Genomic DNA, 16,986 nt, shown 5'->3' with positions numbered 1-16,986 from the left:
CCACAGAGTTCAAAAGTCTGTTGTGTACTTCTGCGTCTCTTCTTCTGCCCTGCATATAGGGCCATCGTTACCATCTTTCTATAAAGCCCACTTGGTCATGATGTATGATCTTTTTAATATGTTGTTGGATTCTGTTTGCTAGAATTTTGTTAAGGATTTTTGCATCTATGTTCATCAGTGATATTGGCCTGTAGTTTACTATTTTTGTGGCATCTTTGTCTGGTATTGGTATTAGGGTGATGGTGGCCTTGTAGAATGAGTTTGGAAGTTTACCTTCCTCTGCAAATTTCTGGAAGAGTTTGAGAAGGATAGATGTTAGCTCTTCTCTAAATTTTTGGTAGAATTCAGCTGTGAAACCATCTGGTCCTGGGCTTTTGTTTGTTGGAAGATTTCTGATTACAGTTTCAATTTCTGTGCTTGTGATGGGTCTGTTAAGATTTTCTATTTCTTCCTGGTTCAGTTTTGGAAAGTTACACTTTTCTAAGAATTTGTTAGTTTCTTCCAAGTTGTCCATTTTATTGGTATATAGTTGCTGATAGTAGTCTCTTACGATCCTTTGGATTTCTGTGTTGTCTGTTGTGATCTTTCCATTTTCATTTCTAATTTTGTTGATTTGACTCTTCTCCCTTTTTTTTTTGATGAGTTTGGCTAATGGTTTGTCTATTTTATTTATCTTCTCAAACAACCAGTTTTTAGCTTTGTTGATTTTGGCTATGGTCACCTTTGTTTCTTTTGCATATATTTCTGCCCTAATTTTTGATTTCTTTCCTTCTACTAACCCTGTGGTGCTTCATTTCTTATCTTTCTAGTTGCTTTAGGTATAGAATTAGGTTATTTATTTGATTTCTCTCCTGTTTCTTGAGGTAGGCTTGTATTGCTATGAACCTTCCCCTTAACACTTCTTTTACTGAATCCCATAGGTTTTGGGTTATTTTGTTTTCATTTTCATTCATTTCTATGCATATTTTGATTTCTTTTTTGATTTCTTCTGTGATTTGTTGGTTATTCAGAAGTGTGTTATTTAGCCTCCATGTGTTTGTATTTTTAATAGTTTTTTTTCCCTGTAGTTGACATCTAATCTTACTGCATTGTGATCAGAAAAGATGCTTGAGATGATTTCAATTTTCTTGAATTTACCAAGGCTGGATTTATAGTCCAGGATGTGATCTATCCTGGAGAAGGTTCCATGTGCACTTGAGAAAAAGGTGAAATTCATTGTTTTAGGGTGAAATGTCCTATAGATATCAATTAAGTCTAACTGGACCACTGTATCATTTAAAGTTTGTGTTTCCTTGCTAATTTTCCTTTTAGTTGATCTATTCATAGGTGTGAGTGGTGTATTAAAGTCTCCCACTGTTATTGTGTTACTGTTAATTTCCCCTATCATACTTGTTAGCATTTGCCTTACATATTGTGGTGTTATGTTGGGTGCATATATATTTATAATTGTTATATCTTCTTCTTGGATTGATCCTTTGATCAATTAAAAAAAAAACACCTTAAAGAATAACATAGTGTCCTTCTTTGTCTCCTTTCACAGCCTTTATTTTAAGGTCTATTTTATCTGATATGAGTATTGCAACTCCTGCTTTCTTTTGGTCTCTATTTGCATGAAATATCTTTCTCCAGCCCTTCACTTTCAGTCTGTATGTGTCCCTTGTTTTGAGGTGGGTCTCTTGTAGACACCATATATAGGGGTCTTGTTTTTGTATCCATTCAGCCAGTGTTTGTCTCTTGGTTGGGGCATTCAACCCATTCACATTTAAGGTAATTATTGATATGTATGATCCCATTGCCATTTAGTTTGTTGTTTTGGGTTTGAGTTTATAAACCTTTTCTGTGTTTCTTATCTAGAGAAGATCCTTTAGCATTTGTTGAAGAGCTGGTTTGGTGGTGCTTATCTGAGCTTTTGCTTGTCTGTAAAGCTTTTGATTTCTCCTTCATATTCGAATGAGGTCCTTGCTGGGTACAGTAATCTGGGTTTTAGGTTCTTCTCTTTCATAAAAATATGGAAGGCTTCAAAAATTTGCATGTCATCCTTGCACAGGGGCCATGCTAATCTCCTCTGTATCATTCCAATTTTAGTATATGTGCTGCTGAAGCGAGCATAGCTTTGCTGCTTTTCAAAAGTCGATTTACAGAACAATTTTTGTATTAGAAATTCAATCCCTTCATGCCTGCTGAATATACTTAACCTAGCTAGTCATTAAGTTTTTTATCTTTTGATTTTGTTCTTTTTAATGTAGTCAAAATCTTTTCTCTTGGGAGTACCATCTCTCTTCTTTTTTAATAAAAAAAAAAATCATGGAAAATTGTTATCTATCTTGAGACTCATTAACCAGTAACTTTTCCACATGTCTTATGGTTTCATTTTTCATATAAGCTCCTTAAATTATTATATAAAAACACACACATATATGTATGTCTCTATATATGTGTGTCTGTGTATATATTAATACTTATATTTTTATTTATTTAATTCAGGGTCATTTGTCCTATCCATTGACTTGTCTACTCATATTAAGATGAGTTAAGTTAGACCCATATTTTCCTCCCGTCTTTACTGTGACATAATTGATAAATAAAACTTGTATGTATTTTATGTGTACAACATTATTCTTTAAGGTTTTTTTTTTTTTAATTGTGGACTATTTTTAAAGTCTTTATTGTATTTGTTACAATACTGTTTCTGTTTTATGTTTTAGTTTTTTGACCATGAGGCATGTGGGACCTTAGCTCCCAGACCAGGGATTGAACCTGCCTCCCCTGCATTGGAAGGCAAAATCTTAACCTTTGGACCTCCAGGAAAGTTCCCATGATGTTTTGATAAACATATATACTGTGAAATGATTACCACAATCAAGCTAATTAACATATATCACCTTGCATACTGCTGCTGCTGCTGCTAAGTCCCTTCAGTCGTGTCTGACTCTGTGCGACCCCATAGATGGCAGCCCATCAGGCTCCCCCATCCCTGGGATTCTCCAGGCGAGAACACTGGAGTGGGTTGCCATTTCCTTCTCCAATGCATGAAAGTGAAAAGTGAAAGTGAAATCGCTCAGTCGTGTCCTACTCTTAGCGACCCCATGGACTGCAACCTACCAGGCTCCTCCATCCATGGGATTTTCCAGGCAAGAGTACTGGAGTGGGGTGCCATTGCCTTCTCTGTCACCTTGCATGGTTACCTGTTTCTTGAGCTAACACTTAAGATACACTATCTTAGCAAATTCCAAGTACACAATAGAATATTATTAACTACAGTCATCATGATGTATATAATACTTCTCCAGGATTTATTCATACTGTTCATGGGGTTCTCAAGGCAAGAATGCTGAAGTGGCTTGCCATTCCCTTCTCCAGTGGACCACATTTTGTCAGACAAGAAGAAGGAGAAGGGGACGACAGAGGATGAGATGGTTGGATGGCATCACCAACTCAATGGACATGAGTTTGAGTAAGCTCCGGGAGATAGTGAAGGACAGGGAAGCCTGGCATGCTTGTCCATGGGGTCGCAAAGTGTCAGACATGACTGAACGACCTGAACAACAGGATTTATTCATCCTATATAACTGAAAGTTTGTAGTCTTTGAACAATATCTCCTCATTTCCCCCACTCCCCAGCTCTGGCAACCACCATTCTACTATTTGCTTCTGTGAATCTGACTTTTTTAGATTCCACATAATGAGATCATGCAATAAGCTCATACCGTATTTGTCTTTCTTTGGATTATTTCACTTAGCATAATGTTCTCCAGGTTCATCCATTTGTTGCAATTAGCAGGATTTCTTTATTACATCTGAATAATCATCCAGTGTGTATGTGTATAATTTTCTTTATCCACTCATCTCACGATGGACACTTAGGTTGTTGTCATATCTTGGTTATTATGGCTAATGCTGCAATGAACATGGGAGTGCAAATATCTCTTCAGTGTATGATTAATCATCTCAAGTATTGCCTAATTTCACGTCTCTTTTTTGCTCCATTGGTTTTTCAGGAGTGTGTTGTTTACTTTTCACATAATTGTGAATTTCCTATCTTTTCTCCTGTTATTAACTTCTAGTTTCATACCACTGTGGTCAGAAAAGATAACTTCTTGTTAGTTATAGTTCAGGTTTTCCTACCCAGCACTGTTTTCTGTAGCAGTTATTATTCATGAGTTTTTGCTCTGGTGAGCCATGACTCTTTTGTATTTCCTTGTCTGTGTCTTTATTCTTTCTTCATCTCTCTGGTGGACCCAAGAGCTGTTGGTTTTTCAGTTTGTTCAGCTTTTTAGTTGCTGTGACGATGGAGGGGCATCCTCCAAGTTCCTTACGTGTGGAATCAGAAACTGGAAGTCTGTCTTAGATTGTTGACAATATAATGTGTCTCAGTGTCTCACTGAAGTTGTCTTGAGTTCAGCCTACTAGAGATTCTCTGAACATTATGGAACTGAATGTTCATTTCCTTCTCCAGATTTTGGAAAATGTTCCTCATTATTTCTTTAAATAAGCTTTCCGACCCTTTCTCATTCTCTGTTCCTTTTTCTGCTCCCTTAATGCATATACTGGTTATCCTGATGGTGGTCGATAAGTCATGTAGGTTTTTTCATTGTTTTTCACTCTTTTTAACCAACTGGATAATTTCAAATGACTTGTCTTGGGGTCACTGAGTTTTCTTCTGCATGTTCAGGTCTGCTTCAGGGAACAGTCATGTCTTGGGACCTATTACCAGGGGTGCCCATAGGCATGACTTTTGCCTAGCCCATTGGGTGGGTCCCTGGAGGGGCAAGAATGCCTCTGATTATGAAAAAACAGCACTGAAGTTAGGTCATTAGACTGCTTCAGGAACTGCGGCCGGCCGTGTTCCTAGACTACATCACTCCCATTATCGTGTCTTTGTAATTATTTGTTGCAAATATACTGACCACTTTTTGATTTTATGGTTTCTTCATCTAAATCAGATGTATTTATGAGGTTATATATCTATTTTCTGCCCCCTACAACTCATTCATTCTCATATATTTTTATTTCACTTTGTATTCTGGAGACATTGCTTCATTGATACAATTTGTTCAGCTTTCTCTGTCATTTCATATTATAATACCTTTAAATGCAGTTTTTAGATTCCTCATTGCATTTGATTTTCCTCTCATTCCTTTCTTGTTTTAACAGGTTCTTTTGCACCTCTGCTCTTCATCATTAAATTTTATCCCCAGGGTTCCCAGTTTTTTTAATTAATTGTGATCATGTATTCTTACTTCTTTTTGAGGACACCTAGATATCTTCTAAACTTTTCACCTCTTTTAGTGGGAACATATTGTCAGAAAAATGTTGCTACTTTGAACCTTCAGGAAAATTTTACCTTTCTCTTATAAGATAGAACAATTTTAATAGATACCATTTAGAAAAGTTAGTATAGACCCTTTATCCAATGAGAAACGATTTACTCAGGCCTGGCATATGCACAAAGTAAGTGGAGTATTTTTAGTACTAATGCTGGACAGTTCCCTAAATAGAAACATTTACACAAGCACAACACATTGCACACCAGCACATGTTTATGTGTAGCTATTTTAATGGGACATTTGGGGAAGCTATATCAGTCCCAACTCATCTGCTACAATGTGACCCTGGGAATTCTTCATTGATAAATGTTTACTGCTGTTCCCTTTGTCAAGGTGAAATGGTGACTGACATATTACACAAATGGAAGTGCATATTTCACCATGTACCATTGCAATGAATGTTCAATAACTTTAATATGATCTCAAATCCTTCACTAAGTAATATTTTGTCATTGGGAGATGACATTATATAAAAAGTAGAAATACTGAAAACTCATCTACAAATAAAAGATTTGTGATTTAAATAATATTCAGTTTTCTGCAATCATTAAGGAAAATAACTAATTGTCAGAGTCTTTATTACTAAATTATTGTTCCCCTGGTGGCTCAGAGGGTAAAGCGTCTGCCTGCAATGTAGGAGACTCGGGTTCGATCCCTGGGTCGGGAAGATCCCCTGGAGGAGGAAATGGCAACCCACTCCAGTACTCTTGCCTGGAAAATCCCATGGACAGAGAAGCCTGGTAGGCTACAGTCCATGGGGTCGCAAAGGGTCAGACATGACTGAGCGACTTCACTTCATTACTAAATTAGTGGGACCTACAAAAGTTTTTAGTTTATTTTTTACATCACAACTAATATTCAGATGTTCAGTGTTAGAAAATTATTCAAGTAGCCATAATATACAGTTGACCTGTGAACAAGGCAGGGGTTAGGGGTGCTGACCCTTCACAGAGTCAATAATTAGTATATAACTTTACAGTGAATCCTACATGTCCCTGGTTCTGCATCCACAGATTCAACCAACCACAGACCGTGTAGCACTGTCGTACATATTTATTGAAAAAAAATCTCTGTATAAGTGAATCTGATCAGTTCAAACCTGTGTTGTTTAAGGGTCAACTGTACATTTATGTTTTTTTTTTTAAAAGGAGAGAAACACAATTCATACTGAAGTTTGGTCAGGCTCCTTGATGAGGCTACCATTGACGAAGCCAGCTCAAATTGAGCTTGAGCCTCCTCTTCTCTGAATTCCTTGTATATTTAGTTATGAAATATTAATACATAAGTTGGGCTACTGATAAATAAGATCTTATTCTGCATTTACATGCTTGTAACTCTTCTTGGCCTACATACCCCCCAAAAAGAAGGAAAATTAAAAACCTCGAGAATATGGGCCATGCCTCTAATATTTACATTTAATATGCTTCCTCATTGAGTCAAAGATGGATTTCACAAATATTTGATTATTGGCTTCTACTTTTGCATTAAAATGTGCAATTATACAAATAAAGGTAATACAGGGGAAAATGTTATGTACGTTGTGATAGAAAAACAGTGGAATTAACGGTCTGGTTTTACTACTTTCTCATATGGTATGAAGTGATAAAATCGGCTTCAAAATTAAAGACTCCCATAAATCAATTCATTTATGGCATGCATTTGTATTAAAACTAAAATAAAGCACATTAAAGTTGGAATTAAAATACTTTGATTCAAGGCCCAGATTTCCCATTTAATAAAAGTGACTCTCCAAAATATCACATTCTTTATTTATCCTCTTGTCTTTATTCATCAGACCTTGACATTTAGAATATTACTTGTGGCCGACTTGATTGAAAACACAAACACAGATGTGAACACCTATATCATGCATTGGTACTTTCTGGTCAGCCAGATAATAAAGAATGCACTTATACTATTTTTAATATTATCAACAAAATGAAATATGATATACCTAATATATAAATATATACTATTTTTCTGCAGGTATTTCATAACTCCCTGAGAATATACCCATGTACTCTGTTTAATACACGGTGCTGTAGAGCAGTTCTATTTAAAATGTGGCCACAGACCAGAGCTAGTCTACAAATTGTTTTTATTGTTCTTCCATAAAGAAGTATATAAAGTGAAGGTAAGCATTTAACAACTTTTACAGCATTCTGATAACATCTTCTGAATGAAACAATAAAAATCCTTGGCTATTTTTGTATGACTTTGTTTTCTTAAAAAAAATTACCATTTCTAGTTATTGATTTTTATGATTTTTTTTTTTTTTTACTGAAGTATTGGTCCTTAAGGAACTGGAAATGAAAGCAAAACAAAACAGAAAAACCTGGTACTTGACCTCAGGTAGTTTCAGAATCATTGGTGTGTTTTATTGCTGTTAATGTTATTATAATTTTAAAAGATAAATTAATTTTTTCTTTCTCATATAGACCAATCTAGGACATTACCAAGCTTGCTTTTTAAAGTCTCAGTTCCTCTATCACAATTCTTCTCTGATGAGTCTACTAAAAGCTAGTTATTAAACATTTCTATGCCTTCTTTCAGTGATTCTTACACTGAGCAAGTTATTCAAATAAACAGGATAGTAATTTGTCCATGGCTTCCATTAAATCAAACACAGACAAACATATCTGTACACACAGAAACATGCATATTCTTGGGATATTCATTCATAAAATTTCCAAGAACTATTCATGATCATGTAACTGTTTAACATTAAGATATATTGGAAGTCATTAAATTCCTTTTTAGATAGCAGAATTATATTTCTCTTAACTATGAATAATGAATATTTTAAAAAACATTTCCTTAATTCATTGTAATTCCAAACATAAAATGTTATGACATAAAACCTTTTAAACGACATAAAAATGAACATTTATCTTAAAACAACAACTAAGGAATCCTTTTATCTCTCTTCAAAACCATCAAACACCACCACCACCATTCCACTTTTAAAACAGTCACTCACTGAACTATCTTTGAACAATCTTAGCTAAAGACTCTATCCTTTCTGGTCAACATTACATTCTCAACAGTTAAAACATTTCATAAACTGAATACTGGCACTTAGTAACATTTTACAAAGCTGATAAAACCAAGAAGCATTATTCAAAAGAACCTCACACTGACACACTCTCGTTTCTAAATGTCAGGGACTTTGAGCTCGGCTCATAAAATGAAACTCAAGCTTAGAGACAACATTGCCTTCTGAGATAAATCTCTTTTTAAGTCTCATGGTTGTGGGAGGTATAGTCTCAACCCTAGTAAATGACCTCCAAAAGTAGCAGGCATGTTAAGGTCATGTGTACATTCCTATAAGCAGATGGCACGGAAGGGCTTAACAGGTGTCCAGCCATAGCTTTACACTTCTGCTGGTTCCGCCCTAAAAAACATGTCCTCCAAACATCTGTCTCAAAAACACATTCGATGTACTAAGGGAAGATTTTCAGACCACAATCATGTCAATATTTCCAATTCTACCCGCTTTTGCAATAATCTCAGTACCTTTTCAATACATACAGTCTAGTGGGAAAAGAGATATGCTATTCTGAGTTAAATAATCATAAAAAGATTAGAAAATACTTGGAAATATTTGCCTTGCTTGAATCTAGAAATGAAGCTGTTTGTGTGTGCTTCTGAAAGTTTTAAACTAACATTCAAAGATTACTGTTTTCTGAAGAATCTTTCTTAAATTAAATTTTAAATGAAAGGTCAGCATCTTATGAAATTTACACATTGCGAATATTTTGAAATAAAATGATATTACTGATTTTGGGAGAGAGTTCATCACTGCTTTTATGTATATGTGAGAGAGAGTGAGCGTGTGGTTGTGTGTGTGTGTGTGTGTGTGTGTGTGTGTGTGTGTGTTTGGAGTATCAATCTCCCATAATAAGGAAAGCAGTAGAGACAATTAAAGATGGGTCAACTTTTTGGAGGTAGCCATATTGCAATTTAAGGTGAATACTTAAATCAGGGAAACAGGGTGAGCCAGTATATGTTCAGTGGCTGGTTCTAGACTGAGTGTAAGGAGGTTATGATGGGGAATAGGAGCTCTGTATTGGTGGAGGTAACTTCTAGCTCAGGGAGTGGTTGAGAGAACATTGCTTTTGTGACTCTACCATGAAGCACCTGACTCAGAGGGAGGACATGGCTTAGTAATGCTCAGCATGACCATACAGTGGAGTGCTGGACTGGGTCAGCAGACAAACTAGTGTTCAAGTACACAGTCACTATTTAGGAGTCTCTCCTTGCTTTACCTTGCTTTGGTGCTTTTAGCAATAATTCGTTGAGTGCCCCCTTTATGCACAACACTCTTTCCGGGTGCTAGTGCTGTGAGGACACTGGTTAAAAGATGTGGCCTTCAAAACCCTTATGACCTAGTTACAGAGCTGAGATGTCCAACAGCGACCAACTCTGACAGGAAATGGTGCATGCAATGCACTCAGGGCTCTTCTTCTAGAGGGTCAGTAGCTTTAAGAAATAGTCCATATGTGGCATAATATTTCCTTATCGAATATTTCATTTGATTCTATTTAAGAATTCTTACAATTATCCTATTACATTCCAGAAAGCAATGCTTTTTAAAAAATATTTCTAACAGTCAGGCCTATCCAACACTGCTCAGTAGAACTCAGGGATGATGGACGTATTCCATATTTTGTCCAATACAGTAACCACTAGTCACATATGGCAACTGAACACCGGGAATGTACCTAGTGTGACTGGGGAACTAAATTTGTAATATTTCATTTAAACTCTTTTAACCTTAAATTCAACTACTCACCCTTTCTAAATGTATTATGCTCCAAAACTAATTACAAAATTAGAAAAGTGAACCACTTGTAGCACACCGCTTGTTGCATGCAGCACACTTTTTATATTGTTTAGTAGTTGGCCTAATTGGTTCTGGAAACCATAATATGGGATTCTAATGAACTAAGAAGATCTAACGTAAGTCTTAACACACAACAGTGGTATCAGTTTTTATACGTAAAGAGAATACTGCTAAGAAGAAAATTTTATAGAAGTTTTAAAAGAACTATTGATCAAATATAATTTCAGCAGAGCCCTTAAGGAGATTCAATTCAGGAAAATTATAATGAAACAGCTGGTTTTATATTTTATAAAATATCCATAAAATGAGGAAAACAAGTAGCTCAGTTTCATTAGTATTGACTTTTAATTTTTCAACTAAATAATTCAATTTGAAATTAAGCAGCTAAAATATAGTTATGTATATCAAAAGGGATAGTTTCAGTATTATACAAAATAGGGTTTTTTTTTTTTTAATGAGAATAAACACATTTTCTCCCATCATTCAAATGTTTTCTTACTTCTAACAACTAAAAAACCCATATATAAACTGAACTGGAAGAACCTCTATTTAAATATTTTTGAAACAAACATAAGGAATTAATACTAAAATGAAAATGAGTCTCAAGGCTTACAACAATTTTATCAAACAAGCAGTTCTGTGGCCTTCTAAAGTGAAATCTCTTTTTAATCATTCTGTGTTTAATTAAGAAGTAAATAACCATATTCTAAAGAAGCCTGCCTCTCCCAGCCAACTTTTCCTCTTCAAAAGAAATGCCACAAAGCATCCTAGTAATTCTCCATTTGATCAATCAGGTTGTGAAACTTCCTTTGTGTGGAGCATTGTCATTCTTAGTGCAGTTAAATTAGGTTTTATGGTTTAAAATTGCCCTATTAACTTGGTGCTTCCTGCGTTTTCATTAACTCAAAACATATTTGATATCATGATAAGCTCCCTGAAATGAAACTTCCCTTCTGGAATAAGTCATTCTATTATAGCGGATGCTTACCACGGAACTTGGTTTTGAACATTACATTGCTTTAATATGCTTCCCTATGAATTGATGCTTTGGATGAGGCTATATAATACTAGCATTTATAAGCTTATGCTGTGTTTTAGGCCAAGTCATTTCCCCTCTTCCCTACTGTAAAATTGTGAGGCAAACAATTTTTGAATCCCAAATTATATTCCTTTCCAGGAAGAACCTCTGCCAAGTACTTAAGAGAAACCCTTAGAAATTACCCTGCTCCCATACTAGGGGAGTGCTCTAAACTTGGGAGATCTATCATCATCACCTAGGAGAACTTAAAAATAACACAGAGCCCTGGCCCATGACAGACCAATTAAGTCAGAACCTCTAGCAGAGAGGCCTAGGCATGAGAAATTTTAGTTTGGTAGGTGGCTCTCGGTAGGAGCCTCTTGATGAAAGTGAAAGAGGAGACTGAAAAAACTGGCTTAAAACTCAACATTCAGAACACCAAGATCATGGCATCTGGTCCCATCACTTCATGGCAAATAGATGGGGAAACAGTGGAAACAGTGACAGACTATTTTTTTTTTGGGGGGGGGGGCTCCAAAATCACTGCAGATGGTAACTGCAGCCATGGAATTAAAAGACGCTTGCTCCTTGGAAGAAAAGCTATGACCAACCTAGACAGCATATTAAAAAGTAGAGAAATTACTTTGCCTACAAAGGTCCGTCTAGTGAAAGCTATGGTTTTTCCAGTAGTCATGTATGCATGTGAGAGTTGGACTATAAAGAAAGCTGAGCACTGAAGAACTGATGCTTTTGAACTGTGGTATTGGAGAAGACTCTCGAGAGTCCCTTGGACTGCAAGGAGATCCAACCAGTCCATCCTAAAGGAAATCAGTCCTGAATACTCATTGGAAGGACTGATGCTGAAGCTGAAACTCCAATACTTTGGCCACCTGATGTGAAGAACGGACTCATTTGAAAAGACGCTGGTGCTGGGAAACAAAGACAAGAGGAGAAGGGGATGACAGAGGATGAGATGGTTGGATGGCACCACCGATTCAATGGACATGAGTTTGAGTATTCTCTGGGAGTTGGTAATGGACAGGGAAGCCTGGCGTGCTGCAGTCCATGGAATTGCAAAGAGTCGGACACGACTGAGTGACTGAACCAAATTGAGGTGTCTATAAGGGGCTTTCCTGGTGGCTCAGGTGATCATAAAGTGCAACAGAGGTTGGGCAGTATTGCCCCTAGCACAAGAGATCTCATATGTTAGCAGAGGGCTTGCTCAAACAGAATTAAAGTTTCAGATTCTGCATGTCCTTAGAATGAGCATCTCTAACAAGTTCCCAGGTGGTGGTGATGCTGCTGGTCCAAGGATCACACTTTAAGGACCACTGCTCCAGGGTTCTGAGATTGAGTCAGTGGCTTTGGATTCTCATTGGAAATATGCAAATGAGCACTGGCCATCATTGTCATTGACTATGATACCATTCTTCTTCCTCTTGCCAAGAAGGCAATGGCAACCCACTCCAGTACTCTTGCCAGGAAAATCCCATGGGTGGAGGAGTCTGGTAGGCTGCAGTCCATGGGATCGCTAAGAGTCGGGCATGATTGAGCAACTTCACTTTCATTTTTCACTTTCATGCATTGGAGAAGGAAATGGGAGCCCACTCCAGTGTTCTTGCCTGGAGAATCCCAGGGATGGCGGAGCCTGGTGGGCTGCCGTCTATGGGGTCACACAGAGTTGGTCACGACTGAAGCAACTTAGCAGCAGCAGCAGCTTCTTCCTCTTGTAGTGATTTATCAAACAGAAGAATGAGGAGGGCGGGCTGAGGGAGTGGGAAGACTCAGAGTGATCCTACTGGTGCTTTGGGGGCTCCTTGAGCAGTTACTATAGTCAGAATTGGACCCTTTTCTGGGTCCCTCAGAACAGCTCTCGCAAGTCAGCATATTACCAAGGACCTCAACCACACTGGAAAAAGTCACATAGCTTCTCCCTTTCTTAAAAGAAGAACTTTTCCAGGTGGGAGTCCTCGTTCCTTTATTCAACAAATTGGACTCCTACTATGTGCCAAATTATATGAAATAGAGTGGGAAAGAGGCAAGATCCTTGATTTTACTGAATTTATATTATATTTACAGTACAAGGACAAAAAGCAACCAACACAAATAAGAAACTTCTAGTTGGTGAAAAATACTCTGGAGAATAGAAGGCAGGTATGGATGTAAAGAGTGCCTGGCTGGGGGTCTTGCTGAGATATCTGAGGGAAGGTGGTAGAGAAGGTCTCAAAGCAGTGTGACATATGACTTGAGGTTTGGATATCGAAGAACCATATGTGAATATCAGAGGCCAGAGCTTTCCAGAATCTAGATAGATGGAACTGATGAACTTATTTGCAGGGCAGGAATAAATATGCACACATGGAGGATTGACTTGTGGACACATGTCACACTCTCTCACACGGGAGAAAGAGAAGGTGGGACGAACTGAGGGAGTAGTAATGACATGGTAAAAATGGACATATTTACCACGTGTAAAGTAGATAGCTAGTGGGGAGGTGCTGTATAGCGCAGGGAGCTCAGCTGGGTACGCTGTGGTGACCTAGAGGGGTGGGATGGGGGGTTGTAGGGGGACTAAAGGGGGAGGGGACATATGCATACTTATAGTTGATTCACTTCCCTGATGGCTCAGATGGTAAAGAATCTGCCTACAACGTGGGAGACCTGAGTTCAATCCCTGGGATGGGAAGATCCCGTGGAGGAGGGAATGGCAACCCACTCCAGTATTCTTGCCTGGAGAATCCCATGGACAGAGGAGCCTGGCGGGCTACAGTCCATGGGGTCACAAAGAGTTGGACACGACTGAGTGACTAAGCACAGCACACAGCAAAAATTAACACAATATTGTAGAGCAATTATCCTCCAATTAAATTTAAAACGCTACACTAATAAAAAAATTCACTTCCTTGTGAATTATGTATCTATAAATTAACTTTGATTCATATCTAAGGTGGAGAGCATTTTTGGTTCCCTAATAAAAATTCACACTTTAAAAATGGTTATATAAGAATTTCAAGTATCATTATCAAAAGCTACACTAGAGGTTTCATGAATTCAAAAAAGACATGCTCAAAATAATTATTCATTGATGAAATAAGTGGTGTTCAAGATGTTCAGATAGCTAGGGAGATTTTATGGGCCTTACCATGAATAAGGCACAAGTCTTTGGCAATACTAGGAGACTAATACCTTCAGATAAGTGCACTAGGTCTACATCTAAACTCTCTTTGGTCTGCCCTCTACTCTATTTCATGGAAGATTCTGTCCTCTGATCTAAATGGACAGTGGGCTGATTGTCCTCATGATGAATGTCTCTCGTTTATCATGGTGACTAGAAGTTCCTACAGATTGAGAATTAAGACTTAAAGGCCTAAGCTCAGTAGCAGTTTTTGTGCTTATTTGCGACTAAGTATTGGTACATTTGACAGAATTTGGTTAATCTGGCAGGTTTCCATGGATTGAACCCGGGTCTCCTGCATTGCAGGCGGATTCTTTACCGTCTAAGCCACCAGGGAAGACCCATGAATCTACCACCTGTCTCTAAATGTAGGATTCTAACAAAGTTGGCTCTACGAACCTGAAAATTGCTGAATGGACACATTGGTCTGGTTAGTTTTTCTAATTGAAATTTAAAGCATCTACTTTGGGAAAAAACAGACTGAGGTAAGTATGTTTATAAACTCTTTTTGGAATAGTATTAAAATTTTGATGATTTATTTATACTCACTCTTTAAAAATAATGCCTTCTTTCATTTTCAAGTACAGTTTTAAATTTCACTGATACATTGGATGAGTTTGCTCCAATTCCACAAAAGTGGAAAATGAATGCAAAAAAAAAGCATGACCTGAACATACCATTCATAACACACAGATGAAGTACACTAAAAATAAAGCTGCTCCTTTGTCAAATTTATAATTATACTTTTAAAAGCAGAATGTTAATCATTACTACTTCTGTTTTTCAGTCATTTAAACACAGGTACAAACAAACATAAGCTTTCTTCTCCCCTGCTGCTAGTTAATCCACAGACTAGCAAGGGTAATTTCAACAGGACACAGCAGGTCCTCTTGGAGCAATAGCTACATATTATATGTATTTTAATGAGGACAGGATGTCATGCGATGGAAAAAAGATATAACTGTTCTGGTACATAGCCTCCAACCCTGTGCTCTTCCCAGCCCCATGTTTTTTAATGAAGTGTTTTGTGGAAATGTTTAGAAAGCATTTTAATTCCAACATTACATTTATTCACTCACTCCCCAACTATGCATTGAGTGCCTCCTGAAAGAATCAGTGGATCACTTTTGATCATGATGATTATTGTAAATACAATAAGCAATAAGTGTATTAAGTATAATAATATAATAAGTGTAATTGTGATACTGATTGAGAATAAAAATACTCACAAAATATTAAGTCTTTTATGATTGCAACAGTAATTGCTCATGGTTATCACATTGCCTGGAGGCTCAGGGAGTAAAATATCCACCTGCAATGCAGGAGATGCAGGTTTGATCCCCGGGTTGGAAAGCTCTCCTGGAGAAGAAAATGTCAACCCACTCCAGTATTCTTGCCTGGAATATCTCATGAACAGAGGAGCCTGGCGGGCTACAGTCCACGGGGTCACAAAGAGTCTTACATGACTGAGCAACTAAACAGCAGCAACAACAACAATCATATTACCAACTACATGTTAACAATCACATTACCAATTACAATGGACCGTATACTCATAGATTAATCATGGGAGTAGCTAGCTGAAAGGAAGGAAAGTAATTTAAAAAAAGAGAAGCACCAAGATGAGTTGTCTGAAAGGAAGTTGAATTGAAGGAAGAAATAGATGATCTCTTGTTAATCTTCTCAGCCTCTTATGGTTGTGCGCGTTGTGGCTCAAACTAATACTGCTAAAATACAATGCAATATCATGAAGAAAATCAGAAATTGGAGTGGCTTATAAGCTCCTGCATAAGAGAAAACTATCTTCCATTTCACTTCTCAGAGCCAGTGCCTCTGGATGGATAACAGTGTTGTAATTTCTCAGTGAAGGAGGCAATGTGCTTTGTGAATGTGCACATGCATATACATTCATGTCTGAACACATGCATAATGAAACACGATGAATACATGTGGAATGAAATAAAATGCCAAAAATTGAATTCAAGGTCTTTTGTTGTTTTTCCTGTGTTATTGCATTTACAGAAACCATATTGGTTTTTAATGACATCAGCTCTTTTATTTTTCCCATTATACATGAGAAGTAGTGTTGATCATGGGTAAAAATGACTGAGTATAGAATCGCCAACCTGGAATTATTTAGAGAACACCAGCTGAGTCTCTTAATTTTTCGTATAAAGACAGAATAACATGTCCAAATTTACACATTTAGTGACAGAGCCAGCAAGATACACCTCTGCCTGCTCTACAGGAAGATAATTTCTGAGTGGCTCCCACCCTCTGGGTGTTTCCATTCTGCCTAAATCTCAGCTTCCTGGTATTCTCATGTTTGCCCTTCTTCCTTCTCAAAACATCCTCTTAGCACCTCAGACCTTATACTCAAATGGTTGAACTAGCTTAAAGTGCTAATCCTTCCAGGAATATTTCTATGTTAACATGAATCAAAATTTAAACCAAAAAAAGAAAAACCAACTCCAAATATGGGATTTCAGGAATAAGTGAGGATGAAAGACAACTCGAGCACGATTTCTATAACTAAAGACCTGTTCAATTCTTTGCCAAAATTAAATTCCACTGGTAGGAAATGTGTTTCTAATGAACAGAAAAGGTTGCTAACACTGTC

The 16,986-nt window shown here is 37.2% G+C and overlaps 1 protein-coding gene and 1 non-coding gene across 2 annotated transcripts in view; both read right to left on the bottom strand.

The window, feature by feature from the left end:
• IL1RAPL1 (interleukin 1 receptor accessory protein like 1) overlaps nucleotides 1-16,986 on the bottom strand; it is a 757,712-nt gene that overhangs the window by 166,434 nt on the left and 574,292 nt on the right. The gene's annotated exons all lie outside the window — the stretch shown is intronic.
• LOC136154877 (U6 spliceosomal RNA) lies at nucleotides 2,003-2,109 on the bottom strand. Its single transcript, XR_010660583.1, has one exon. It is a non-coding gene; the product is annotated as a U6 spliceosomal RNA (small nuclear RNA).

The sequence above is a fragment of the Muntiacus reevesi genome, chromosome X (assembly GCF_963930625.1).
Source record: "Muntiacus reevesi chromosome X, mMunRee1.1, whole genome shotgun sequence".
Classification (NCBI taxonomy): Eukaryota; Metazoa; Chordata; class Mammalia; order Artiodactyla; family Cervidae; genus Muntiacus; species Muntiacus reevesi.
The sequence above is the reverse complement of the archived record's forward strand: the minus strand, read 5'-3'. Positions and strand labels throughout refer to the sequence as shown.